Source organism: Ambystoma mexicanum, chromosome 12 (genome assembly GCF_040938575.1).
Source record: "Ambystoma mexicanum isolate Mex_15411 chromosome 12, UKY_AmexF1_1, whole genome shotgun sequence".
In the NCBI taxonomy this organism is placed as follows: Eukaryota; Metazoa; Chordata; class Amphibia; order Caudata; family Ambystomatidae; genus Ambystoma; species Ambystoma mexicanum.
In genome coordinates, this window is record NC_090936.1 from 879,082,964 (window position 1) to 879,110,472 (window position 27,509).

The 27,509-nt window shown below is 44.8% G+C and overlaps 1 protein-coding gene across 4 annotated transcripts in view; it reads right to left on the minus strand.

Moving 5' to 3' along the window:
- Nucleotides 1–3,832: 3,832 nt before the first annotated feature.
- The window catches only part of CPSF6 (cleavage and polyadenylation specific factor 6), a 539,228-nt gene continuing 515,551 nt past the window's right edge, over nucleotides 3,833–27,509 (minus strand). For all 4 annotated transcript variants that reach the window (XM_069629368.1, XM_069629366.1, XM_069629367.1 and 1 more), the window contains one exon: nucleotides 3,833–4,241. The gene's annotated coding sequence lies outside the window, so the exon portion shown is untranslated. The remainder of the gene's footprint in view (nucleotides 4,242–27,509) is intronic.

The following is a 27,509-nucleotide window of genomic DNA, read 5'->3' on the forward strand; positions in this document are numbered from 1 at the left end:
ATAAAACCAGCAACAATAGATCAAGAGGAAATGTGTTTGTTCCCACCCTCCTCTTCACACCAATGGAATTTCCATAGAATAGCCCTGTGCATCACAAGTAGGGGTAAATGTTTCCAACCAGATGGAAACAGTGATAGTTGTTAGTTGTGTAAACTGTAAATAGGAGATGGGGCTATAACCAAATATGGAAGGGCCCCAGAGAGGAGTAGTGTAAATATGAAACATGCAATTATAAGTTAAAGAGGATGGTGCTAAGGTGAATGTATCCAATAAGTGTGTGAACTGAAGCAGTTTAACCAATAATGGGGGGGGGGTGGACTTTGTAACAAAACCACCTCTGGGAGCGTTTTAACTGTTGCAAATTGTATATTGTGGTTGGTTTGACCCTGAATAGGTCAGGCAGTGTACATGCCAGAAAGCAACAAGTAGCAATATAAACTCTATAGACTAGCTCTGCATTAAGTGACGGACCACAAAGATGGGAAAAAAACTATATGGTGGGACCTCGATGTGTGAAGGATTTTGGGTACATTAGGGATAGTGTTACAGTCACGCCCATGACGACATCCCTTTTCGATCTTCAAAAGAAAGATGTAATACTCCTGCGATTACCACTAGATGTCAGACTATATGCACAGCGTGTGAGTCTAAGCAGATTCACAAGCATCAGAAATGCAATATATTGCTTTGGCATTTATAATATAGTGCTTTGGCATTTATACATATACACTGGGGTTTCCCAGCCAGACTACAGGGAATAATTCAATCATGTGAACCTAAGACCGAACGCTTGAAAGCTGGATTCATACTTAACTGTTCAGAATTATTTCTTGGGCATTGAACTTTTCTTGCAAGCTGTTGTATGAACACAACCTCTCAAAGGACCCTTGAGGGGCATATTAACTTCAAAGCTATAGCACTCTGTGCCCATCCTAAAAAGACAGAATGTTCCCACAAAAATAGAGGCAAGAGGATGGGAATGAGTACAGTAAAACAATCCATCCCAGCTATGTTAAAGCAAACTGAAGGATCCAGATATGCCCTTTTTCTTAATATAAAGACATGTACCCTTGCTCTAATCTCATCACTACAACACATAATTTAGACATACAACAAATTCCTCTTGTGACAAACATGTGGCTGAATATGTTCCTTTAAGATCAGAAGCAGAACTCTGTTGCACAACTGAAAGTAGATTAATTTAGTTGGTCCACAAGAAAAAACAGTCAGGCAGTGTAAAAAGCAGGCATGATAGCATTATCACCAAACACATCAACACAGCACTCTTGGCGCCATAAGAAACCTGCTTAGAAAAAATGATTTGTGTCGCAACAAATGTTAGGTCTAGCCTGGAAACACTTGTATGAGTCTTCAAATGAAAATATTCCATTGGAATCACATTACAGTTGTGCTAAAATGGGGAGGGAATATTGTGAGTTTGGTCAGAGCAGAAGAAAATATTATTGAAAGAAGTCATACCAAAAAAAGAAGAAAAAAAATAATTTAATAGTCGGAACGTCTTTAACAAATATAGGAAAAAACAGACCTTCATTTTACAGAACAGCAACAGTATGCAGGAAAGAAAATGTGTTACTTATTTGACTTGTTTATATAAAGGAGCAGAAAAAATGTAATCCAGTAAGAAACCTGAAGAATAACTCTAAGTTACAATATTTGCATATGAAAGCCTGAAAGGAAAAGTCAGGACCAGATTAAGCAATCCTACAAAAGATCTGGTATGCAGCTAGTACCATTTTTCCACATTGAAACTGTACCAACTGTATTTATAGTTGACAGTGCAAAGTGGTTTCAATCAGCAAAGTAAAATTAGAACAAATTAATTGTGTGCCTTATTCAGTTGCTTAGTCCAAAACTGTCAAATGGTTAGAAACATAAGCACCATTCAGAAAATTCACTTTTCAGCTCTTTTTTCAAAGGGAGCATAAGATCAATTTAAGATTGCTATATCATTTACTACACTTTCTGACTAATGGCATATCTTCTGTAACAGATGTTTTTGGCATATCAGATTAAATCTTCAACAGAAATCTAATCTGATATAGTGTTGAGTACTGTTTTAAGGTACTTGTAAAACAAAATACTTAGTTACATGGATATTGGCATATGGTTATTCCATCCAAGGATAGTTAATAGGCAGAAAAAAGGAGCCTTTAGTATTCTGCAAGGATAACTAGCTGCAATACAATTCAAACATGAAAGTTTAGAACTGTAATTGCTTTTGGCCTGAAAACATGAACACCACAACAGCTACAGCAAAAAGAAACAGCAGCAAGGAAAGGAACTTAAAACAATGGGTATACTTTGAAGTTATCAAACATCTTTAAAGAAATACACATTCCGTTAGATATCCTTCATGTGCAACAGATTGTTACATTTAGTCCTAGTCAATAAAACCTAGGATGTAAATCTAGGAGACAATGGACGGCAGGTGTGGGCGGGGCGGGGGGGGTATTTAATTAACAATCGAGTCCAATTTTGGTTACCTTGATCACAACACGATTCAATCTCTGCAGAACATGCAAGGATCCAAACCAAACTTATTAAAGCCCTTTAATGTAATCTGTTTGTAAACAAGTGCTTATTTTAAACTTACCTGAAACCTTGTTTGTATGCTCACAGAACGTTCAAAACAATACAGACTGTGCAAACTGCTTTCCCGCCAAGTAAGTAATTATTTGTAAAGTTATTTTATTTTTAATTCAAAAACCTACCTATAGTTAAGTGCTTTTTAAAGAACTTACATTTTTAAAACAATGCAAATAAATAACCCATTCATAAGAATATTTTTTTTTTAACAAAATGTTAAATTCCACATTACAGGAACAAGAACGTAAAAACATTTGCATTACAGTATGATTAACAGTTTCATTCGAAAAATACCAATCATTCCAAAGTAAAACATTTTAAGCATACGGACATATCTAAGGTTAAGTAGCACAAATACAAAACCTTTCTTGCAGTACAAGGGAAAGCTTAAACATTGTACAACTAATTTAATGTACAAATTACATTGTGATGCAAATGACTTGTAGCATTAAATTGTAATTTGTGCTCTTCAAATGTTTTGGAAAATGACCTGAAAACAAATTAACTACTAAAATACAGATAGGGCTACAGAACTCCTAAACATTAAAAAGGCAGATCCAATTCTGTGTGATCATAAAAGAAGTTGAAGGATTTTGCTTGTTATTACAGTTTGCTAATAAGCAGACATTAGGGGTAAATTGGTTTCAAGCCAACTTTCAAACACCTGATCAGAGTTAGTATCCAGATGTACATTGTTTGAACCGTTTCAGAAATCCAACTCAGCTGGTTTAATTGTACAGATTCTGAGATCCACTCATTTCAGTTACATATGTTCTGGAAACGTGCCCAATGTATTCAACAAACACAGCCATTAATGTAAAACTGTAAAAGGCAGCCACTCTAAATCCCCCAACCATTTTAATGTCACAGTTAACAATGAATGTAGACTGACCTACGAGGTATTACCTTATAAATGTGCAACATGTAAAAATACATTTGATCCCTTGCTACTTTAACAGCTCTGCCCAAAAAGATAGTTAATTCAAGGTTTACAGTTTAACATATTCAAAAATATTTGTAGAAAAACATTCAATGCAATTTTATACTCCATATCAAAATCAAGTATTTCAAACACTTTGTTCACCAAGACCAATGCATATGCTATACCAATAAAAAGCTGGGTGTGTCTAGGACAAAATACTGAATTTTGTAAAACTTGAACATACTGTCCCAAAGGGATGGGTGTGTGTACAGAGCAAATAATTTGAACAGCTTTACACAGCAGTCTTATTGAACAGTTTATTACAACACTACATCTATTGTAATCAAAGTGGCGCCATTTACAGACATTATCAGAACATGAGAATTATAACTACTATAAAAACAAGGAGTTACTTGACTTCCAATAGCTTGCAGAATATAATTTACAAATGTAGTTTAACCAGTAATAACGTTGCAAAAGCTAGAACTTGAAAATCACAGGGTTTTCTCAAATAAAACAGTTAAGCAACATAAAAAAATAAAAGTATAGCTACTGGTTACCATGTTTGCAGATTTGCTTTATTCACATCTATTTCTGTTCATGTTATCCATGAATTCTTAGAAGTTTCAGTTCAATCACAAGAAGCAAACTGCTTGCCAAGTATCATTCTCCGTGAAGTGTTTCTTGCAAGGTGTTCCTCCTCTTCCTTAAACTGTAAGGTGTCAAAATTTATGATGTAGATTTTGCTAGGCCCCATAAGAACAACATTTGGCTGAACTATATAAAAATAAATCGCCTTCAGCAAATCGTCAAATTCAATCACAGAATGAGTAGCTATTCATCCACCTGCAAATGGGTGGTGGAAAAGAATATCCACAAGGCAACCAACACATTTTTCCTGCATTTCTAGATGCACACTTTTACTGATTTAATAATTTTACAAAGAGTTTGTGAGAAATTGGCTCCTAATTCTGTGAACTTTGAACACAGTGCAAATTGGTGAGTCTACAGCGTTTCATTTTTACTTCACAATAGTCCAGCCATTAATAAAGTCTAAAATAAAAACAGCAATTGCAGTCTAGGAATAGGCTTAAAGTATAATGAGCTCTGAAATGTTACACAGTGAAAGGACAGTGAAATTCAATATGCAGGGTTTTGAAAAATGTGAAACTCATGATACCACAGTATGAACCCCTACTCATTGAATTAATCACTGCTAGATTTACTGGCACACAAACTTGATATAAACAAAATACAGGAATGCATATACATTTGGAAAGAGCACAGCAAAATATATAGAAAATACTAATAGGTAATTGTGTTGGTTTGACAGTGCATTTACATTTAATTCAAGCATCACTTGTATGATTTTGTTTATCATACATGACGTATGGGTACAAAAACATTTGTTAGAACCAACATTTGAAAATATTTTAACAAAACCTTTGTCACTTTCCTACAATATTTACCCTTTTAGGGAAGAGCCCCTTACAAACTTTGCTTTGATGCAATATGTGGGTTCACAAACCAACAATGTACAATTAAATCACAGTGAACGGCAGAACTGGCCCAGCTCTATATCAGTGATTGTAAAACAGTAACGTACATATACACAGAAATTGGCAAAAAGGTTTCCATTGCACTAACCTATACCAAGAGTAAAACATCAAACATCGGTATGACCTCAATGCAATCCTAGCAAACTTAGAACCAAACTAGTTTGTATCTCTACGAGGCAGTCTTCAACATTGGGGACAGCAGATACTCAGTCCTGACAATCCGTGAAGGTTAAAGCGTACATACAAGAAATGGCTCTAAGGATGAAGGCCCATAGAGCAAAGTATGATTAAATTAGCATGTTACAACCCCATGACATTTGTACTCCCCCACCATCCCTTCAGACCTAGGGTTAGTCACTCCTGATACTGGGACAGATCACTTTCACAGCACAGTAGGGAAGTCCTACCACATGCATGGCCCCCAGCCTGACAACTTTCCCTGACACCACAAAATATATTTCAGGTGGATTTCTGTTAAGACCCTTATCAGGCATGCTGAAACAGCTGTGTTAGCTGGTGGATTAGCAGTAAATAGTGCAGATAAAATGTTAAAGGTACAACATTAGCTACAGGGGCATTTATAATTGCTGTGACATAGCAGACCACTTTCCTCCAGACTTTTGGGGTGATTCAAAAGAATCTTGCAACTCACTGGTGAAGGTATCAATAACAAGTTCGATACATAGTGTTACAAAATATTTGTTTTATTAAACATTAAGGAAAAAAAAATCTAACAGTTTACAATTAAACAAGTTTGACAAGCGCCGGGCCAACTTTTATTCTTGCAAATATTCTCAATGCTCTTTAGTAGGATCAAGCCTCAATTGCTGAAGAGGAGTTGGTTATGGCGTGGGCATCCAGCAATCATCCCCTATAACACCACCAATGCTAAACTAGAAGACTAAGGGTGAACAATTCAAGAAATAAATATTTGAGGTTTTAAATAAGACACCAGTAAAGTGATAATCTCATTACAAAGTTAAAATGTTGTCTACCTCTGTAGAAAGAAAGTCTCCTTTTGGTTTAATTTGTTATAAACTGAGAAATCCTTTGAGACCTGAAGAAAATCAGGAATGTTGGATTTTATTTTCCAGATTAAGAATTTCTAGGCCACCAAAGGTGAAGAATTAGCAGCAGAAGCCATTTTTTTTTTTTTAAGTGTCCCGTTGATCTGTCTGAAAGTGTTGTGTAATATTTCAACTTTTTTAGTTTAAACAAAAAAAAAGCAGATTAAAAAAAATGTTTAACAAGATTGAAATAAAAACGGATAGGTTTGGATTGAACAATTCTATTTTGATCGGAATTAGTAACTAAAAAAGAATTAATTTAACTTCATTCCACCCGATAAGTAAACATTCCAGGGAATAGGATGAACAAACTGCCCATCTAGAGTGGATGGCCACTTAACACTAAAAAAAGAAAAGAAAGCGCATCAATTCTTTCAAAATGATATCCACGAACAAATTTGCTGGAAAAGCAGACACTGCCTTGGGTTTGGTTTGCATCAGCAGCAATACCATCACGCAAGATACAAACGACGGCTATAGATCTACTCTCTATAACCAACAAGGCAGGTCTTCAGAACATGAACATTGTACAAACAATATCTGCCAAGAAATGCAGTCTCGACATTACCAGTTTAACATCATTGGAGTGATGGGACCATATAGCTGATTTAAGTGAACAGATAAAAATGACATTTAATTTGAAACTTCACAGTGTCTACAAATGGGAGCCCCCAAAAAAGGATGCCAAACAGCATTTTATAGAGTAACATTCATCTTAAGAAGAACTGGAGGTGCCAATAGCTGGCAAGTGGAATTGACATCTCATGTCTGAATGCCACACTATATAAAAGATGAGGAAAAAAGAATGTGCGGTCCAATGTTCAACGAAGGGGATTTGCATTGTGCCAGAAAACTGTGCGAGTGAATTCTGCTCAAAGCCGTCATTTCTTTTTAGGACACTTTCTAGGTGCATAGAGAACTGGGACGTTAACCTTTGAAAGCGCTACACGGGCAAGAGCTAATTTCTCAGCAAACGAGTGGCAAATTCAGCTCTAGAGGACGTCCTAGAACCTTGTAGGCAAAGAGTCACACCCAGCCCTTCAGTCCCAATGAGGTAGATTGTTCCTGTATGATCAAGAGGATTACCAAATGAGGAAGCCATAAAATCAAAGTCAAATGAGCCATGAGAACATTACAAGCTTTGATGGTATGCTTTGTGGGCACCTTGAGATGGACCTTGTGATAAGAACGCAAATACACTTGGTCACTCCACGTAAAGTTTGTATAACAGACCTGCCCTATAACAAACAGTCCTTAGCCTCACAGGTCTATTTATACAGGCGATAAATTGGATTGGTGGGGTATGGGATGGAGAAATATTTAGTCACATTCCACTTTTTATTAACAAAGTGCAGAATCCAGATGTGCAAGTTTCCAAATGACACTTGCCCGTAAGTGTACATTTATGTTTTGGGCATTTATGAGGAAAACGCTTACCACAAACAGTAAACACACATGAACCCCCTGACCTACATTTAAGGCCAGGAGAAAAGTGTTAAACAGGCAGGAAACAAACATTACTACCAAGGCAAAATGCCTAGGAAACCAAAGGTGCAAGCAAAGAACTTGCACGATTACATGTGCAGTGACAACTGTGCACTATTCTCAAAACTGAGGAGAAAAGATATGGCAGGTGACTTCAGCAGGTATGATGGGGGGGATGCATGCACCAGGGTTATTAAACAATTATTTTGCGCTGTGCATAAGTGCTGTGATCACCTCCCATACAAGATGTAACATCCCTTGTGTCTGAAGTTATGGGCTTGGGGCGTCAAAAACACAACTACTACATATTTTGCACAATGAAAGACATTTTTTGGCAGCATTTGCTTTTGAACAAATCAATAACAAGGCCCATTTGCGGAGGAATCAGTACGGCAAAAAGCAAAAATGCAATGCGACTACGTGACTTGTACAGTGTACAAAAATGTTACTAAAAGAAAGGTTTGACAGAACATGTATAGATAACTTAAATTGCAGCAAAAAATGTTGCCATCAAGATAACACATACCCCTGTTCCCTTGAATCAATAGATACATTTTATTTTATGGGTAGTGACAAAAGTGGTAGATCTGAAGTACTCATCCCCATGTGTTAAAAATGTAAATATTATGGTCTTAAAACATATACAATAAAGTCGCTGGTCATGATTTACAATTTTCAACTAGCACATTACTATGACGAAAAAATACACGAGATATCAAAATGTCCTATTACAACCTAAAAGAATACTCTGGATTACAGAGTTTTTCATAAAGAAACAGCCACAGATGACTCCGTTAATTGAGCACTTGAGATTTGTATCTAGCCCGCACGTCACAGGTTTTAATCCCAAATGTAACTGGTATCATTGAGTTGTATTACAGTAGCACCTGTTTGTTACAGCTTAAATAACAAGCATTATATAAAATACATGCTGTTATAAAATAAAATGGATGTGGCATTTTCAGGACCTTTTGTACAATGTGACCCAAGGCAACAATCTCAGCAAAATTTACTTTTTTAAAAAAAAACAATGTGTCAAATTAGTAGAGGCCTATGCTCACAAGTCTTTTTTAGACCATTGACAAGGATTACAGACTCTTAGAAGGAAGCAGCAGTGGCACTGTTACAAAGAACACTCCTAAATGCAATAAAGTGACAACTTCAACTGTTCCACAGGAACAGGCCTAGATATCATAAATCAGCCTATTGAGGGGTCTTTCTATGAAAAAGTGCTTTGAGCCTTCTTTCAAAAGGCAGAATTGCAAAAAAATACCACGTCTTTAGTAGGAGATCTCCTTAACCACTCAACCAAGAACTGGTGGTAACATGCCACTGAGAATATATATAGGGCATTGGTTATGCGAAATCTGTACAGCAGCGATCTTGTCTATCGTAAAAGTGACAATCCCAAGGGGACACCCTTTACAAACATATCAGATAGAATTCACAAATGGAAAACCATCTACAGCTAGAGAAAAAACATTTTTATAATTTCACCAGCCCAGTTTCACCCCCGCCGAGTAGTTGTAGTAATAATTTAACCGATATTTAAAAAGCAATAGTGAAGGAAAAAACAATTACATTTCACATTTGTATTGTGTATGTACAGGGGAGTAGTGCTTTGACCAAAAACTATTTACAGTAGTAACCCTACAAACAGAGCATTCCCATAAAAAAATGCTTTACATTGGTAGGGGTGAATGTTAGGCAAGATGGCCCAGGGAGGGAGGAGGCGCAGTGGAACATATAATTGGAATGACAAACAAGCAGATACGTTGAGCATTAATTTTCATTAATGTACAATATTAACACCAATATACAGAGGAAGCAGAGTGGAGTTAGTGTAAATCAGGTGCTGATATTAATGAGGGTTTGAGGTGGCATCTTTACAGCCAATTTAAATCCCTGGACAGTGGCAATGTTTTTGATTTCTAGATGTGCCGTGTTCAAGAAGATGGGTGACTGAAAAGGAGCAGAAACAGGAGGCAGCACACACATGTACAACTATTCTGACAAAAGTGTATATATATATATATATATATATATATATATATATATAACATTCATTACTCACCGTAATAGCATTTCTGATGCTTGTGAATCTGCTTAGAATCACATGCTGTGCATATAGTCCGACATCTAGTGGTAATCGCAGAATATTGCATCTTTCTTTTGAAGATCGAAAGGGACGTCCACATGGGCGCGACTAACACTATCCCCAACGCGATGTGCAGTGTACCCAAATTCCCTCACACGTCGAGGTCCCTCTGGTTGCGGTTTTTCTACCATGAGGGAGCCTAATCAGCGTGAACAAGTACAGAAGAGAGAAGGCGTAAGAGGTCTATGTTCCTTCTACTCTACGAGGGGAGGGAGGGTGTTCACATGTTTATCTAAGCAGACACATCAGAAATGCTACTACAGTGAGCAATGCATGTCTTCTGATGCTTGTCAATCTGCTTAGAATCACATGCTGTGCATAGACTAGCGAACAGTACCCAGAGATGGAGGTGAGATGTGTGGAGGAACAGTAGCAAAGATGTTTTAGCACCGCTTGTCCCACCTAAGAATCAGACCTAGAGTGAGTATCTAGCCAGTAGTGCTGCGTAAAGAACTCCAGGTTGCTGCTTTGCAAATGGACTCAAGAGCATTAGATTCATTTGCAATGAATGCTATGGTAGCCCCTGTGCTCAGAGTAGAGCATGCTCTAGGCGTGAAGGGTAGATCTCTCTTGGCAAAAGTATAACCCTGTGTGATGCAGTTTACGATACACTTTGAGATAGCTGATTTAGAGCTGCCACTGAAACGAAGAACTGGTTTGTTTACCTTAGAGGCTTTGTTTTTTCCAGATAGTAGAAAACCGCTCTCCTCACATCCAGTGTGTGGAGGCGTCTTTCCGCCAAGTTAGTGCGGTTCTGGAAAAAGGTGGGTAGTTCTATGGATTGGTTAACATGGAACTTTGAAATAAATGTAGGCGCAAAGCCGTGGATGTGTGCGCAAAACCACCTTATCTTTGTGAATCGTGACCAATGGGTCCTGAATTGAAAGGGCCTGAAGTTCACTAACTCTCCTTATAGAGTAGATCGCCACTAGAAAGGCGGTCTTGTAGGTAAGTGCTTTAAGGCTAGCGTTGTGCATTGGTTCAAATGGAGGCCCCATTAGTCTGGTAAGAACAGACAGGTCCCACCCGGGAGCTGGGTTGGAAATAGGGGGATGGAGCGTCTTTATCCCTTCCATGAATGCTTTAATTAACAGATTTTTTCACCACAAAGCCTTGCTTTGGGACGTGGTGTATGCCGAAAGCGCTGCCAGGTGGACGTTTAGAGAATTGAAAACCAGACCTGAATCCAACAGGTGGGCAAGGTACAGGACAATATGTTTAGGTGTGCATCCAATAGGATTGATGCCCTTGCCATTACACCGGATGACAAATCGCTTCCATTTGTCGGAGTAGCAATGCCTGGTGTTCGGTTTCTGTGCTTCTCTGAGTATGTCCATACACCTTTGAGGGAGTTGGAGGTGCTATGACCTCAGTGTTAGGGAAAATTCTTATTTCTGTGCTAATTCCCTTCAACCTTAGGGACCCCCAGCTCTTTTGCTGGTCTTTCGGACTTCTATTTTTATCCTGGAGTGAGCAAGACCTTTTTTCACACATGTATTTTTGATCTGATTTGGACTGTTTCTTTGGTTTTGGAGTCCGAAACTCCATAGGCATCCACCTTTTGTATTGTGACACACAGCACCTTCAGTGAAGTGTCACAGAGAAGTCCTTTGGATTTCTCATAAGGTGCAAATACCTTCGAGTGAACTACTGTTCCCAAGATAAGTAAAGTGAAATTGACTTTATTTACCTGTTTGTCCTATGTAGGTTCAGTACACCCCATTTTATGTGGAAGTACCGGGGGGTTACTTAGTATCCCCTTTTCCTACTTACTCATGCAAAAAAAAATGTATGCTACCCTCACTACTTTTAATGGCTGGTGGCAGTGGTTAAAATTTTCCTACCATTGTGCATTTTTACCGCAGGCTGAATCCTCAGCTGCAGTAATGCACCCATGGGTGCACACTTTGTCAAAATGGCCCAGTCTTATTATTTCGCCATTTCTTGCTTGTGAGGTCTTTCTTGGGTTTTACTCTGCGTGCCAAGCCAGGTTTAACCCTTTTGTTTGTTTTGCCTCTGGCGGATTTCAATGCTGAAACCCGCCTCTGGCGGATTTCAATGCTGAAACCCGCCTCTGGCGGATTTCAATGCTGAAACCCGCCTCTGGCGGATTTCAATGCTGAAACCCGCCTCTGGCGGATTTCAATGCTGAAACCCGCCTCTGGCGGATTTCAATGCTGAAACCCGCCTCTGGCGGATTTCAATGCTGAAACCCGCCTCTGGCGGATTTCAATGCTGAAACCCGCCTCTGGCGGATTTCAATGCTGAAACCCGCCTCTGGCAGATTTCAATGCTGAAACCCGCCTCTGGCAGATTTCAATGCTGAAACCCGCCTCTGGCAGATTTCAATGCTGAAACCCGCCTATGGCTCCAGTATGTCTGGCAGGGCAGGAAGCGAGGGAGGTGCCAAAACTCCCTGTGCCTAGTCTCCTTGGTTACCTGAATGCACCCAGTGCTGATTAGATGGCTGGCTGTCCTTAAAGGACAGCCACCTGCTCTGTGAATGACAGCTAGGCTGTGCATGAATGGGAGAAATATGCATAAAAGGCGAGGTCTCTTGAACAGAAGGCAGAGTCGACCACTGGATGAAATATCTGACTAAGGAAACTGGAAGAGAAGCTTGATGCACCCTCCTGGACCGTTGAACTGCCCGGAACAGAAGACTTGGGTTGGTGGGACCAACTGACCCCAAAATGCACTGTGCTGGAAAACCCTCCCTGTTGGCTGTACTTCTTTGCTGCTGCTGGAATGCTGGAACAGAGTGTGTGTGTGTGTGTGTGTGGGGGGGGGGGGGGGGGGGGCATTGTGTTGAGAAATCCGTAATCTAGTGCATCGTCTTTAAACCAGACCTGAGCTGCAGGAAGATACTGAGGACCATCCCCAAAGCAGGATGGCCCAAGTCTGAGCCACCTCAACAGAGTGCTGGACCCCCAGAAGCAAGGGAAGCCTATCAAGTGTCCATGAACCGCAGTGGTGCCATTTACCAGTAGCTGAAAGTGCAAAGTGCCGCTGATCTGAAGAGAGCCTGTAGCTGCCGATGACCCAACTGCAGTGCACGAGTCCTCTAGACATCCTCCCTCTTGTCCCCACGACTGAGATCCAGGATCTGCAGGACAGCAACTAGAACAGAAGCCAGCTGGATCCTCTTCTTCAAACCTAAGTTACTGTCTTCACTAAGGTGTACCTTTCTCTGTAGCTTGATTGTTCTCACTGGAGACTTGCCAAAGCTGCTTTTTGCAGAGTTGACTCCAGCTATGCCCTTCACAAGCCTTACAGCTTGTGGCCCAACAGTGATTCTTTTTACTACAAACTCTCTAATAACATTGTGCAAGACTTTTGTGCTATCTAAAGAAGTGCCCCAGCTCCATAGACCCTGTTCAAATTGACTTTGGCTGTCCTGGCTCCCTGCAGACCCATTGACTTTCGTTTTAACTGTCCCTCATAGGTGGTGCATACGTTTAACTTGTATTGCTGGGAAAGGTCCAACCTAGACTAAGTATCCACATCCTCTGAGAACCTGTTAACCTTTTTCCTTCCCTAACCTTAACCTTTTCCACCTCAGAATTATATTAAGTGCCAAAAGTGAAATATTAATGCCAAACCGTGTCCTAGTAATTGAAGTCACCTCAGGGTGTATGAAGTGTGTGCGAGGCATCCCAAAAGGGTATCTACTCGCTTATCTTAAATCTGAGGAAGTGTTATGAAGTGTTTGTTGTTGCATATTGCCCATTTTAAAGAAGGCTTATTTAAAACTGACTGGTAAATAATGATTCACTAGAAAACCTTGAATGTAAGTGTTATTTGAAAACTTGAAATTGTGAATCTCAGTGATACCTCCCTACAGGTCACATTTACACCTCTTGAGATAAGTCTTGCTGCTCAAGTCACTCTACCAACTTGTGTAGTACAGACCTATACCAATAGGTGGGTTACCTATTACCAAGAGGACAAGGCTGGTGTAGTCTCCCACAGGGTTACTGCATCCAATCTTGCCTAATACGCATGCGCCAGGCTGCCAATTTGAGGGCATGGATGTAGTGTTCTGCCCCCCCACCCCCGGTCTTGAGACAGCATGTTGTATGGGCATGACAGCTTCCTGGGAGGGGATACTGATATTGCCATGATATGGGTGATCCAAGGCTGGTGGTTTCACATAGGGGCCGACCAGAGTCATCCTGACTGGCTCTTGGTGCATCTCGTGCACTATTCTGTTGAGCAGGGGGATCAGGGGGAAAGCGTAGACAAATTTCCCTGACCATGCTATCCAGAGATCAGTCCCCCTTGGAGCGGTTCTGAGGGTACCTGGAGGCGTAATCTGGGCATTGGGCATTCTCCAGAGTGGCAAACAAGTCGACCTCTGGGAAGCCCCAGTTTGCGAAGAGGTTGAGTACAATGTCCTCCTGTAGTCGCCACTCATGCTCTACAGGTAGAGGAAAGTCTCTGCTGAGTACATCTGCTACAAGATTGAGTTCCCCAGAACATGCGACAGGAGGAACATCTTGTGTTTGAGAACACACTTCCATATTCTGGGACAGTTTGGACAGCCCTAGAGAGTGAGTGCCCCCTTGTTTAAGTAATACATGGTAATACATGGCCATAGTACTGTCCGTGAGGACTAGAACGGTCTTCCCCTGGTGGTGTGTTAGGAAGGCCGTTAGGGCCCTGAACACTGCTAGCAGTTCCAACAATTTTATGTGATTGGATGCTACCACTGGGGACCACACGCCATCCGCCGTATGATGAAGGAGGTGAGCCCCCCACCCCTGTCAGATGCATATGTGGTGAGTGGCTTCTACTGCGGGGGTGGTGAAGGTTTTCCCCTGAACAAGGTTTTCCCTTGACCAACACTGCAGAGACTGAACGAGGGTTGCCTAGACAACCACTAGATCATCCTCCTGGCCACTGGCTTGACGACACCATTGGCTGGGGAGCCACTCTTGCATGGGGCGCAGGCGAGTGTGTGGAACTACGTAGACGAAGGAGCAATAATCCCTAACCGTCGCATGGCCTTGTGTACGGTCACTTGTGACTGGCTACATAGTAAGGGATTTGGAACAGCAGGTTTTGAACCCTCTGAGGGAAAGACAAGACCATCTTTGGTCCGAATTAGAGCCTCCAGAAACTGTTTTGACTCGGCTGAGGTTTAGACTGGACTAGGTTGAAGGAGATTTACAGTCTTTTGGATATTTGTTTGGCTATTTGTTTGGCATGTGCAAAACACCTGTTATGAGCCAGTCGAGGTAAGGATAGACTGGGATGGACTGCCTGCGCAGGTGAGCAGCTACTACCGCCAGTGCCTTTGTGAACACCCGTGGAGCTGAGGCAATGCCGAAGGGGAGAACCTTGAACTGATAGTGGGTGTCGTCTCCTAACCTGATGTACTTTGTGCGCTGGCAACATTGAAATATGCAAGTATGTTGCAGCAGCGCCGGGATTACTTCCTGCAGTGTTGTCATAATGAATTTTTGAGGTTTGACAAGACTTGTTCGCTGGGGCTGGTCTAACACAGGGTGCATGGTGAGATCCTTTTTGGGTACAAGGAAGGATGTAATTTGGAATTTATATATATATGGCATGGCATTTATAACTCGCCTATACACAAGGGTTTCAAGGCACAACGAGGCAAGGGAGGGGGAACAGAGGGAAGACAGACCTACTAGGCCAGGTAACATTCAGATTGCGCAAGTGCATGGGAAGGGGGAGGAGGGAAGTGCGGTGGGGGTAAGGGGGAGGGGACAGTGCAGTACATGGGATAAAAAAAACTAAACAAGAGTAAAAGTACGGCCAGCAGGTGTCAAGTGCTGGTAGTGGGACTGTAGGAATACAGAAAACAGTCCTCAAAGTGCAGGGGTTGCCAGGAAGGCAGTGCAGGAGTGCGACTGGCGGGGGAAGGGACCTGGGCCCAAGATCAGAGGGTGGCCAGGTAACCAGTGCAATTTCAGTATCAGCCAGGAAGTCAGCAGGGGAGAGAAGGAGAAAAAGCAGAAGCAAAGAGAAAGGTTTTGAGGTGCTTCCGGAACCGGAGATGATTCTCCTCAAGTTTCAGCGAGTCTGGGAGGCTGATCCAAAGGGAGGCCCCAGCCGAAGAAAGATCTACCACCAACTCGTTGCTTGGAGAAGCGACTGACCCTGACGGAGTTGGAGGCGGATGAGCGAAGACGAGAAGGAAGATATTTAGGAAGAGAGAGTTGAAGGTATTGAGGCCCCAGGCGGCCTTATGGACAATGCAGAGGGTTTTGAACTTGATCCTCGCAGCCACTGGGAGCCAGTGCAGAGATTTCAGTCCAGGAGAGATAAGATTCCTGGGCTTGAGGCCGGAGACAAGTCTTGCAGTCCTGTTCTGGATGAGTTGCAGAGGGCTGAGAGAAGAATCAGGTAGATTTAGAAAGAGGCTTTAGCAGTAGTCCAGTCTAGAGAGTACCAGAGCTCTAGAGACAGTGAGCTTCAGGGGTAAGGAGAGCAAAGGAAGATTACCTCTGAGGAGGTGTGCGACTTGGAGACATCAGAGACTTCTTAGAGATGTCAGAGATGTGAGGAGATAAGGAGAGTAGTCGAAGATAACCCTGAAGTTTTTAGCCTCACAGGTGGTAGCGGGAAGAGGGCCAAGAGAGGCTGGCCAGAGAGGGACAGGAAAGGAGGGAGCAGGTGTGCCGATGAGGAGAATCTCGGTCTTACTGGCATTAAGGCAGAGATCATTGGCGGCACACCACTCCTCGATGGCGGACAGATGAGATGGGGAGAAGAGGTGACTGAGGGTAGCCTGAAAATGAGCCGAGTGTCATCCGCATAGCACTGGAAGTTGAGGCAGAGCGCGGCAATGCAGTAGGCAAGAAGTGCCAGGTATTGGTTGAACAGCCATCGAGAGAGGTTAGACCCCTGGGGAACACCACAGGTAGAGGTAGAGAGGAAGGACCCAAGTTCAACCTGGGAGGGTCGATCAGAGAGGAAAGAAGTCAGCCACACCAGGGCCTGACCGATGATCCCAGGTTGTCACGGAGACGGTTGAGCAGGAAGGCATGGTTGACCGTGTCAAAGGCAGAGGAGAGATCAAGTAAGATGAAAACGCAGGGGTTGTTGGAATCAAGGTTGGGGAGCAGGTCTTCACGGATGTTCAGGAGAGCAGTTTCCATGCTTCTGGCAGCTCTGAAGCCAGACTGCTGATCGTGGAGACAACCAACAGATTCAGTGTGAAGATTGAGCTGGGAGATGGCCAGCTCTTTCAAGAGTTTGCCCAGGAAAGGAGTGATGGAGATTGGGCGATAGTTAGCCGGGCAGGATGGGTCGGCAGAGGGTTTCTTAAAAAGAGTGTGCACAAGGGAGTGCTTCAGGGGGTGATGGGAAGACTCCAGTGGCGAAGGAGTGGTTGCAGAAGTCGGCCATGGTAGAAGCCAGGGAGTCAATGTGGTCCTTGATGGTTTTGGAGGAACAGGGGTGAACCTGTTTTGACGAGACTTTCATAGATCGGATTGGTCTAGAAACCTCGTCTGGGGAGAACAGAGGAAAGGCAGAGAAGGAGGGAGGAGAGGTGGCTGAGAAAGGGCCAGAGGAAGAGCAGGTAGTAGAGGGAGGGGAGAGTAGGAGAGAGGACAGGATGTCCTGAGTTTTAGAGATAAAATGAGAGGGCCTGAGAAGGGACAGGAGAGGTAGAGACTGCGGCAGGATTGGCCAGTTCCTTGCAGATTTTAAAGAGTTCAGCCGAGTTGTTAGATGCCTCAGAGACGCTGGCTTGGATGTGAGCTCTCTTCTTGGTGCAGACAGAAATCCGGTATGGCCTTTGGAGTAGGCGGCAGGCCAGTTTGTCAGAGGACTTACATGAAGCACACCATTTCCTCTCAGCCACCCTGCACTTGTGTTTAAGGGTGACGAGGTCTGAGTCAAACCAGGAGTTGCACTTGGCTTTGTGCTTCAGGCAGATCCTCATGACAGGGGCAAGCACATCAAGAATATCAGATATAGCAGCGTGGAGCATGGAAAGGGCTGTGTCAAGGTGTGAGTCAGCCAAAGGGGGAGGGGGAGTGAGAAAGTGGCGGCGAAAGCCTCAACTGACACACTCTTCATGGGTCGGATGACCGAGAAGGTGGGTGGCAGCAATGGAGTTGGCTATAGCGCTCCATATATCACTGGTATGACCTCAAAGCACTTGTTGGTTGAACGCCCTCAGGGACCGTCGTCCAGGTCAGTCGAGAGAATAGGATACCATAGGGTGCACTCAATATGTGAGCAGCTGATGCGATTGCCTGATGGTAGCTGCATCATAACATTAGGTGTGGTGGTATTGAGATTAATGTGTGCAGTCTGGAGGTTGGTCTCCGAGACTGGATTCTGGCAGCGTTAGGCCTATGTAGGATGCTTCTGCGTGCAACTAGGCCGATTTTTCGTGGGGTATAGCTGTGTTCTATTGTGTGTTGGTGTAGAGTAGAGTGAGCATAGCTATAGGAGAGGTGAGTGTTTGGAGTGGAGGTTTTATTCTTACAAGCCCACTGTTCCGGATATCAAGTACACTGAATGAATACCCTTGTTTACCTGGTGAATGGCGACTACTTCTACAGCGCCCTTTCCCAGAAGGACTTGAACCTCTTCTAGCAGGATGTGCATTGTTCTGGTGACAGGTGTCTGCTTTTTGGTGGGTGGTATCGAGGTGGTTGGTGAAACGCTATGCAGTAACCGTGGGTAACGGTCTAACACCCACTGGTCTGATGTGATCCCCTCCCAGGTGTGAATAAATAAGCAACCCCGACTGGGGAGGCATGGGAGGGGACCCAAATCAGCAAGTCACTTTGAGGTGGAGGCCGGGGAGCCTCTAGGAGTTGAGTTCCTGCCTCTACCTTTGCCTCTACGAGGACCTCTCTGTTGATACTGACTGTTACCGGAAGAGCCTTGGCCGGAGGACATGGGGTTCTTCCTGAGTCATATTGTCCATGGGGAGACCGGGAAAAAGATGGTCCTCGAAAGGAACGGCGGGAGTTAAAGCCTCCAAGTTGGTGGGATGGCTTGGCCGTGATCTGGCCGAGTGATTTCAGTGTTTCATGCTCCTTCTAGGCAGTCTCCAGGGCGTTCCTCAAGCAGGCTTGTCTCTGAAGTCCCCTGGGCTAGAGTGCGTCCAGCAGTGTCCAGAGTATTTTTTCATATGTTGTGGGTAACCTGTCTGCCCTCAGCCACGACCACCAGTAGGCGCAATCAGTTGTGCTTTGGGACCTCTTGAAGGCCATCCTGGACCATGCCCCATTGGACATCACTGCAGCTTGCCAGGAAAGTTGTATTATTTGCAATCCTATTTGAATTGGCCGCAGAAGCAGTGATTTGTTTTCCGAGGGCATAACGTTTCTTGCAATCCTTACCCGGAGGGGCTTCCGCCGTACACCAGTGGTACCCCTGCCCTCTTCCTAGTGGTTGTAACCACCAGGGAGTCTGGTGTGGCATGACTCTGTATGTATAGTGGGTCAGAAGGAGATGGGCGGCATAATTTTTCAAATCGAGGGTTCACTGCCCATGTGAGGGACAGTGACAAAAAAGAGGGAACAAGGCGCTTTTTAGAATTGAGTAAGGGGATGGCTCGACTAGTTGGAGGCTTCTCCTTGAGGATATCCTCAGCAAAGTCCGAGTCAGGGACTGCCTCCTGTGTTGCGATCTCAAAATGATCGGCCGCTCTCTTCAAAATGGCATTGAATAAGATTTGGTCCTCCACAGGTGACTCCCCTTTGTGAAGGTGAACAAGGGGGATCTAGACAAATGATGTCCGGGTCAGGGGTGTGTGTTGGTGACAGCAAGGGCCCTGATCCCCCAACTGATCCTGATCCCGGTCTGGGTCTTGGTCAGCTGTGTCCTGAGCAAATGGATTTTTAAGTCCTTGTAGGTATCCTCCTGCTTTGAGACATCCAAGATATCCTCATGCTGGCAGGGAGGAGCATTTATTGAGGTGGTACTGTCCTTGACACGTACAAAAAAGCAGCACCAGTAAAGTCAGCACAGCCAGTGAGTCGGGGAGACTGATACTAGACCGGTCTGTGTTAGAGCCAAGGTTGCAAGTGGCAATATCAATAATTTGTATAGAGAAATCTGAAGTGAACAGTGTGTGAAGCGTATGTGACTAGCGACGCAAATAATTAAACAGATGAGTGACTGAACTTTTGAAGCCAAGACAGACACTGTAAACATAGTGGTACGGTGCCACGTGGGTGCTCATTCGAAGGTCTGTTAGGTATGCAACTGAGGTGGCAAATGTAAAAAGGAATTGTGAAATCAAAGTAACGGGTCAAGCTAAACCCTGTGTACATTTGAAAGTCTTCGATAGTTGATATCAACTGAAATTGGTCCGAACCGAGCTGAGGGAGACTAATTGTCTAAGAGGAAGGATCCAAGTACAGCTGAGGTGGATCCGGGGTGAAAAGTTAGTCACCCAAGAAAGAATATTTTATGAACATTTTAATAGGGGTTCTGAGCCTGGAAGCGGGGGATCCAGGGTGAAGAATGAATCACCTGAATTGAGTACTTGTAAGAGGAAAATCACTGTTTTGGTACATCAGTGGTAAGCAAAGTTTGTGTGCAGTACCCTTAAGGTGCACTACAACTCTGACTACAGGTACTAGGAAACCCAACCTTCGGTATAAGCTTGTACTACACAGTTTGGTAGCGTGTTGAGCAGCCAGGTTTATCTCAAAAGGGTTCAATGTGAGCTGTAAGGAGGGGAGTTAGAGATTCACAGCAACAAGTATTCAAATAAACACTTAGACACAAGGTTTCTTGAATAAACAATTATTAAATTTATCAGTCAGATAAAGCCTTCTTCAGAAGGGAGCAATATAAAAAGCAACACACAAATACACTTCAATACTGTACACACTCAGTTTCGAAATCAGTAAAGACCCTTTTGGGATGGCCCACAGACAACCTACACCCTCAGGTGACTTCAATAGCTAGGGTGCTAGGGACATTAACATCTTACTGTTTGCATTTAGAATGTTGGTAGAAGGAAAGACATGCATTACTCACCGTAATAGCATTTCTGACGATTGGATCTGCTTAGATTCACATGCTGTGCATATGGTCTGACATCCAGTGGTAACCGCAGAGTATTGCATCTCGTCTTTCGGGGACCGAAAGGAGACGTCGGCATAGGCGTGTCTGTAACACTATACCTATCATGACGCAAAATGACACGCGCCGAGGTCCCTCTGATTGTATTTTTTCAGCCATGAGGGAGCCCAAGGCTATTGTGAGTTAGTACATACAGAGAGAAAGTAGTAAGATGTCCATGTTCCTTCCACCACGAGTGGGGAGGCAGGGTGGGTGCATGTGAATCTAAGCAGATACAATCATCAGAAATGCTATTAAGGGGAGTAATGCATGTCTTCTGATGCTTGTTAATCTGCTTAGAATCAAATGCGGTGCATAGACTAGCGAGCAGTACCCGGAGTTGGAGGTGGGATGCGAGAGGTAACAGTAGTGAAAAGTTGTCTTAATACTGCTTGTCCCACCTGACAATCAGCTCTTGAATGAGTGTCTAGGCAATAATGTTTTGTAAAGGTGTGTACAGAACTCCAAGTTGCCGCCTTGCAAATGGATTCTAGAGGAACATTTGCAACGAATGCTATGGAAGCCCCAATGCCCCAAGAAGTGTGTGCTCTAGGCTTGAAGGACAGTTCTCTCATAGCAAGAGTATAACATAGTGTGATGCACTTAACTATCCACCTTGAGATAGCTGACTTAGAGACAGGATCCCCTTTTCTGCCAGCTGCCACTGAAACGAAAAACTGGTTTGTTTTAATCAGTGGTTTCGTCCTTTCCATGTAAAACATGACTGCCCTGAGCACATCCAGTGTGTGCAGGCTTCTCTCGGCCATGCTAGTGGGATTCTGGAAGAAGGTAGGTAGTTTGATCGATTGATTCACGTGGAATTTCGAAATGAACTTAGGCGCAAATCGGGGATGAGTGCGCAGAACCACCTTATCTCTGTGGACTGTAACAAAAGGGTCTAGGATTGACAGGGCCTGTAGTTCGCCAACTCTTCTGATAGAAGAAGTGATAGACACTAGGAAGGCGGTCTTATAAGTAAGATCTTTTAGGCTTGCTTTATACATTTGTTCAAAAGATGACCGCATGAGTCTGGTTAGAACCACATTCAGATCCCATCCTGGATTGGGTTAGAAATGGGGGTGGGGGGCAAGTGAATTCTTTTAACCCCTTCCATAAAGGCTTTAACCACAGGTATTTTCCACCAGGACACCTTCTGTTGTGACGTGGTGTAGGCTGAGAGGGCAGCCAAGTGAACCTTTAGTGAATTAAAAACCAGACCTGAGTCTAACAAGTGGGTCAGGTACAACACAATGTTGGTAGGAGAGCAGTCAATAGGACCGACACTCTTACTATTGCACCAGATGACAAATCGCTTCCACTTGCTGGAGTAGCAATAATGAGTATTAGGTTTTCTGTCTTCCCAGAGTATGTCCATGCATCTCTAAGGGAGCTGAAGGTGTCCAAACTATGACCTCAGGAGCCAGGCCGCTAAGTTCAGAGTTTGGGGGCATGGGTGTAGCGTCTCCCCTCCGCCTTGCGACATGTTTTACAGACAGGGTAGTTCACAGGAGAGGAGTGGGACATTTCCATCAGATGGGAGAACCAGGGTTGGCAGACCCACATAGGGTCCACCATTATCATGCTAACTGGTTTCTGGTGCATCTTGTTGAGCAGGGGAGTCGGGGGGCGGAGGGGGAAGCATAGACAAATTTAACTGACTATGTTATCCAGCGTCCATTCCCCGTGGAGCGGTTCTGAGGGTATCTGGAGGCGTAGTATTGGCATTGGGCGTTCTGAGTTTCGAACAAGTCGATCTCTGGGAAGCCCCATTCTGCGAAGACGTTGGAGACTTTCTTCGTGTAGACGTCATTCGTACTCTAAAGGCATTGGGAAATCTCTGCTTGGCACGACGCTTAGAAGATTGAGTTCTCCTGGGACAGCAGGAACATCTTGTGTTTGAGAGCCCACATCCAAATGTTCTGGGACAGCTTGGATAGCACTGGAGAGTGTGTGCCCCCTCCCCCGCTTTTTTAGGAAGTACATGGCTGTGGTGCTGTCTGCAAGTACCAGAACAGTTTTCCCCTGTAGCTGTGTCTGAAAGGTCTTCAGGGCATTGAATACTGCCAATAGCTCTAACAGGTTTATATGGTTGGATGCTACTTGTGGGGACCACACTCCATGCGCTGTCTGCTGAAGCAGGTGATTCCCCCCACCCCGTGAGAGATGAGTGTCATGAGTGGCTTCCAGTGAGGGGGTGGTATAGGACTTCACCCATCAAGAGGTCTCCCCCTTCCCCCGACCACCACTGCAGCGAGAGAACCAGGGATGGCGAGACCACCAGATCTTCCCATTGTCCGCTGACCTGACACCACTGGCTGTTGAGCCACTCTTGCATGGGACGCATGCGCAGGCACGCGCAGGGAACTAAGTATATGCATGACGCCATCATACCTAGCAACCGCATGGCCTTGCGTACCATCACCTCTCGACTGGCCACATATTGAAGGATCTGAAAAAGCAAGTTCTGAACCCTGTCGTCGGAGGGGAAGACGAGTCCCCAGAAATTGTTTTACTTGAATGGGGACTAGACTGGACAACTTCTCGTTGATGGAGAATCCCAGACTGAGTAGGTGGTCTACAGTCTTCTGGGTGTTCAAAAAGCATGTACCGTAAGAGTCCTCTGTTACGAGCCAGTCGTCAAGGTAACGTTAAACCGGGACGGATAGTCTGCGCACGTGTGCTGCCACTACTGCCAGGACATTTGTAAAGACCCTTGGCGCTGAGGCAATGCCAAAGGGGAGCTCCTTGAATTGGTAGTGTCTGTCCTCTATCATGAACCTTTGTTATTTCCTGTGCGCCGGCAACATTGAAATATGAAAGTATGCATCTTTAATGTCCAGTGGTGCCATATGGTCCCCCTGTTTCAACAGTGGGATCACGTCCTGTAGCGTTACCATGCTAAACTTTTGAGGTTTTATAAATTTGTTCGCTGGGCTCAAGTCTAGCACAGGGCGCAGGGTGAGGTCCTTTTTGGGTACAAGGAAGTACACTGAAAAATACCCTTGTTTACCTGAATAATCGGGATGGCTTCTATGGTGTCCGTTCCCAGAAGCGCTTCCACCTCTTGAATCAGGATCTGCAGATGGTCCGGCGTGAGCAGTCGTGATCGTGGCGGTCTGAACTGTGGTGGTCGGGCAAATTCCATGCAATACCCATGGGCGACCGTCTTTATGACCCACTGGTCTGAAGTTATCCCCTCCCACGCGGCAAGGAAAGATGTTAAAAGCCCTCCGACAGGGGTGACATGGGAGGGGACCTGGATCCGTTGGTCATTTCTGACCAGAGGCTGCGGCTGCTCTGGAGTTGGGGCTTCTGCCGCGTCATTGACCCCTAGGTGGGTAGTTGGCGGGGCTTCCGGGTGCTTATCCAGAGTTAGTTTCCCTTATTGTAGAGTTTTGACCTGCACGGGATTGGCCCCGAAAGGACTGACGAGAACCGCCTCCCCTCTGGGGGAAGGCTTCTGTGTTATTTGTTGTAAGGACTTAAGAGTCTCACATGCTCTTTCTTGGCCGTCTCCAGAGCATCGTCGACCGCTTTACCAAAGAGACTGGTCTCTTCTATAGGTTTGTTAATAAGAGCGGCCTGTGTTTCAGGCTTGAAACCAGAGTTGCGGAGCCAAGCATGCCGCTTGAGTAGTGTGCCCTGGGCCAGGGACCTGCCTGCCGTCTCCGCAGTATCCAGAGTGTTTTTAATTATATTTTGATTTACCTGCCTGCCCTCGGCCACGATGATGAGTAGTCTGGACCCTCTTGGAGACCTTCTTGTACAAGGTTCCATTGTACGTTTGCATAACTGTCAAGCAACGTAGTGTTTGCTATGCGTGTGGTGAACGCAGCTGCAGAGATAACACGTTTACCTAAGGCGTACAACTTTTTAGATTCCTTATCCGGAGGTGCCTCCACCGTAGCAAGGGGTACCCCTGCCCGTTTCCGGGTGGTAGTGACTAGCAAGGAGTCGGGGTGGCGTGGCCTTTAATACATTGAGGGTCAGTAGGAGATGGCCGAAATTGTTTCTCCACTCTTGGATTCACTGCGGGCTCGGAGTGGAAGGAGGGGAATCCAGGCCTAGGACATCAGTGTCCTCATCTTGCATAGGGAGCGCCATGGCTCCGTCTCCAATTGCTGGATCTCCTCCCAGTTGCCCATGGCATCGCCTGGTCATCAGTGTAGTCTAGCAGGAAGGAAGGGTCTTCTACCTCATCATAGACGTAAGTGTCCATCTGGACCACATCTTCATGGTGGACAGAAGCAGAAGGGTCTTGAGAGTCAAGATTTCCAGGGAAACGCGAAGCCGACACCAAAAGAGGGCCTTCACGAGATCTCTTAGGGGGAAGGATGCTCTGAACGCGAGAATCCTTTCTAGGCGGTCCATGCACCCTTCAAACTTTTCCCTGGTCCACTTAGACGAACTAGAAGGGGCAAAAGGTGGAAAAACATTGCCTTCATCTCGTTGGCATCGAAATTTGTCCCCAAGGGTGCTGGACAGAGGCTCCTGACTATGCTCGTAGGTTTCGCGAGTACTGGGGTGCCATGGCTTGTCTTTAGACCTGTTCCCGGTACGCTCTATGCGTTGACGGTTTATTAGGCGTCAGCCCAACCGCCAAAGTAATCCTCACTAGACTTTCCTCAATCTCCGCCGAATTGGTGCGAGTTAACGGGTTAGCAGAAGATTTACTGCACACCGCGGCGCCAGAGGGCCTAGCGGTACATTTTTCGCATGCAGAAAGGCTAGGAGGCCTAGGAGTAGGTTTCGGGCATACCGGGGGCTTAGAGGGCGACAGAGCGTCGGATGATCACGTTTCAGCGTCCAAACCCGATTTAGAGGTAGCGCCCTTAACTTTGGAGTGCCCAGTCGCAAGACGCTGCTGCGGATGCGGGGAAGTCTGCTGATCTACCAGATCAGAGGATTCCATCAAAATTATTGGCGGTCCTGTTGGAGCTTTCACCCGTTTCGGCGGAACTGTCGAAACCGGTGATGGGGTTGTGTGCTTAGTGTGTGGTTTCTGTACGCCCTTGTCGCCGGGTGTTGTCCCCAAAGCTAGACTTATGTCAGGCCTAGAGGGGTCAGGGATGGACGTGGCGGCCCTAGAAGCGTCTGCCTCAAGGTCTATGATATCTGACACGGATGTTTGGTCATCATCAGTGCCCCTGTCATTTTCGGCGGGTGTGGCAGACTAGGGGTGTGGGTCCACGACATGCCGCTTTACACAAGGCGTGGATGGCTCAGCCACCAGATCTTAAGTGCCAAAATCCACTGCCGTAGAAACTTCCCGGAGTCTTTGCCGAAGTTGCTTGAATCGCTGTCAAAGTGACTTATGGGGAAATAACCGACAGTCGGTATAAAGATAAACAATGTCTTTTATGAAGAGCTCTGCTATAGGGAGACCAGTTATCTGGGCCAAAAAAAAACAATCTGAGGGACCTCGGCGCGTGAGGGATTTTGGGTACTCTATACATCACGATAGGGATAGTGTTACAGACACGCCTATGCCAACGTCCACTTTCGGTCCCCGAAAGACAAGAGGCAATACTCTGCGGTTACCACTGGATGTCGGACTATATGCGCAGCATGTGATTCTAAGCAGATTAACAAGCATCAGAAAGGTTATTAGAACAAGAGACCACAAATATTCTTAAGCAGGCAAATGCTTTTGGATCCCCTAAGCAGAGTAATTCAGTATAACAGGCTAAGCCAAAGTCAATGGGCAAAGGTCTTATATAGGATGAACCACTACTGGCAGGTAAGTATAAAAGTCTTTGCACAATGGTTTAGAAGTCTTTGAAGAAAAGAAGAATCAAATGCAGGGTCACAAGCGGTTTAGACCTGTGAGTAGTAGAAGATGCAAGCAATGAGAGGCAAGTTCTCTCAGACTTTACAGTACCTTTGTATTGAAGAGAAAGTGCAGCAGAGGACTTCTGTTCCTGTGCAGCTCTGCAGATCTCACTGTTCCTGGGCCTGAGCCGTGGGGACAAGAGGGAGGTCTTCTGGGGACTCCTGCTCTGCAATGGGACGGTCCCCGCTCACAACCAGCAATCTTTCAAACAAGTGGCACTTCAGTGTTTCAGCTCCTCTGGACGACTGCAACTAGCAACACAGCGGTTTCTGGCTGTCGAGATGAACTTTCTTTGCTTCTGGGGTCCCGCACTGTGTTGAGGGGGCTCAGGCTCAGTCAGTCAGGCTAATTGGGAGTCCGGAGGATCTTCCTGGAGCTCTCGGCCAACTTAAAAGCAACGCACATAATCTGGTGTTCCTCTCCCTGGCGTTTCAGTTTCCAGCAGCAACTCTGTGGAAATGGAACCAGCTCCAAAAGAATTTCCAGATGGCTTACTTTGGAGTTTATTGGTCCCACCAACTCAAGGGGTGAAGTCGTCCTTGCAGGGGCTTCTCCGTCGATACGAATTTGGAGTTACAGCACAGCAGCATGTCTTCATCGGGCAAACCAACGGTCCAGGATTTGCAGTAGGCGTCCTCTTCAGTTCTTCTTCGGTCTTTCGTCCAGTGATCGAGTGCGTTTCAAGCCAAACGCCTCGCCTTTTATTCAGTTCTCTCCCATTCATCCCAGCCTAGCTGTCAGTCACCCACCAGGGTGGGCAGGCCAATCATCACAGAGTGCATTTGGGTCTCCGAGGAGACTAAGC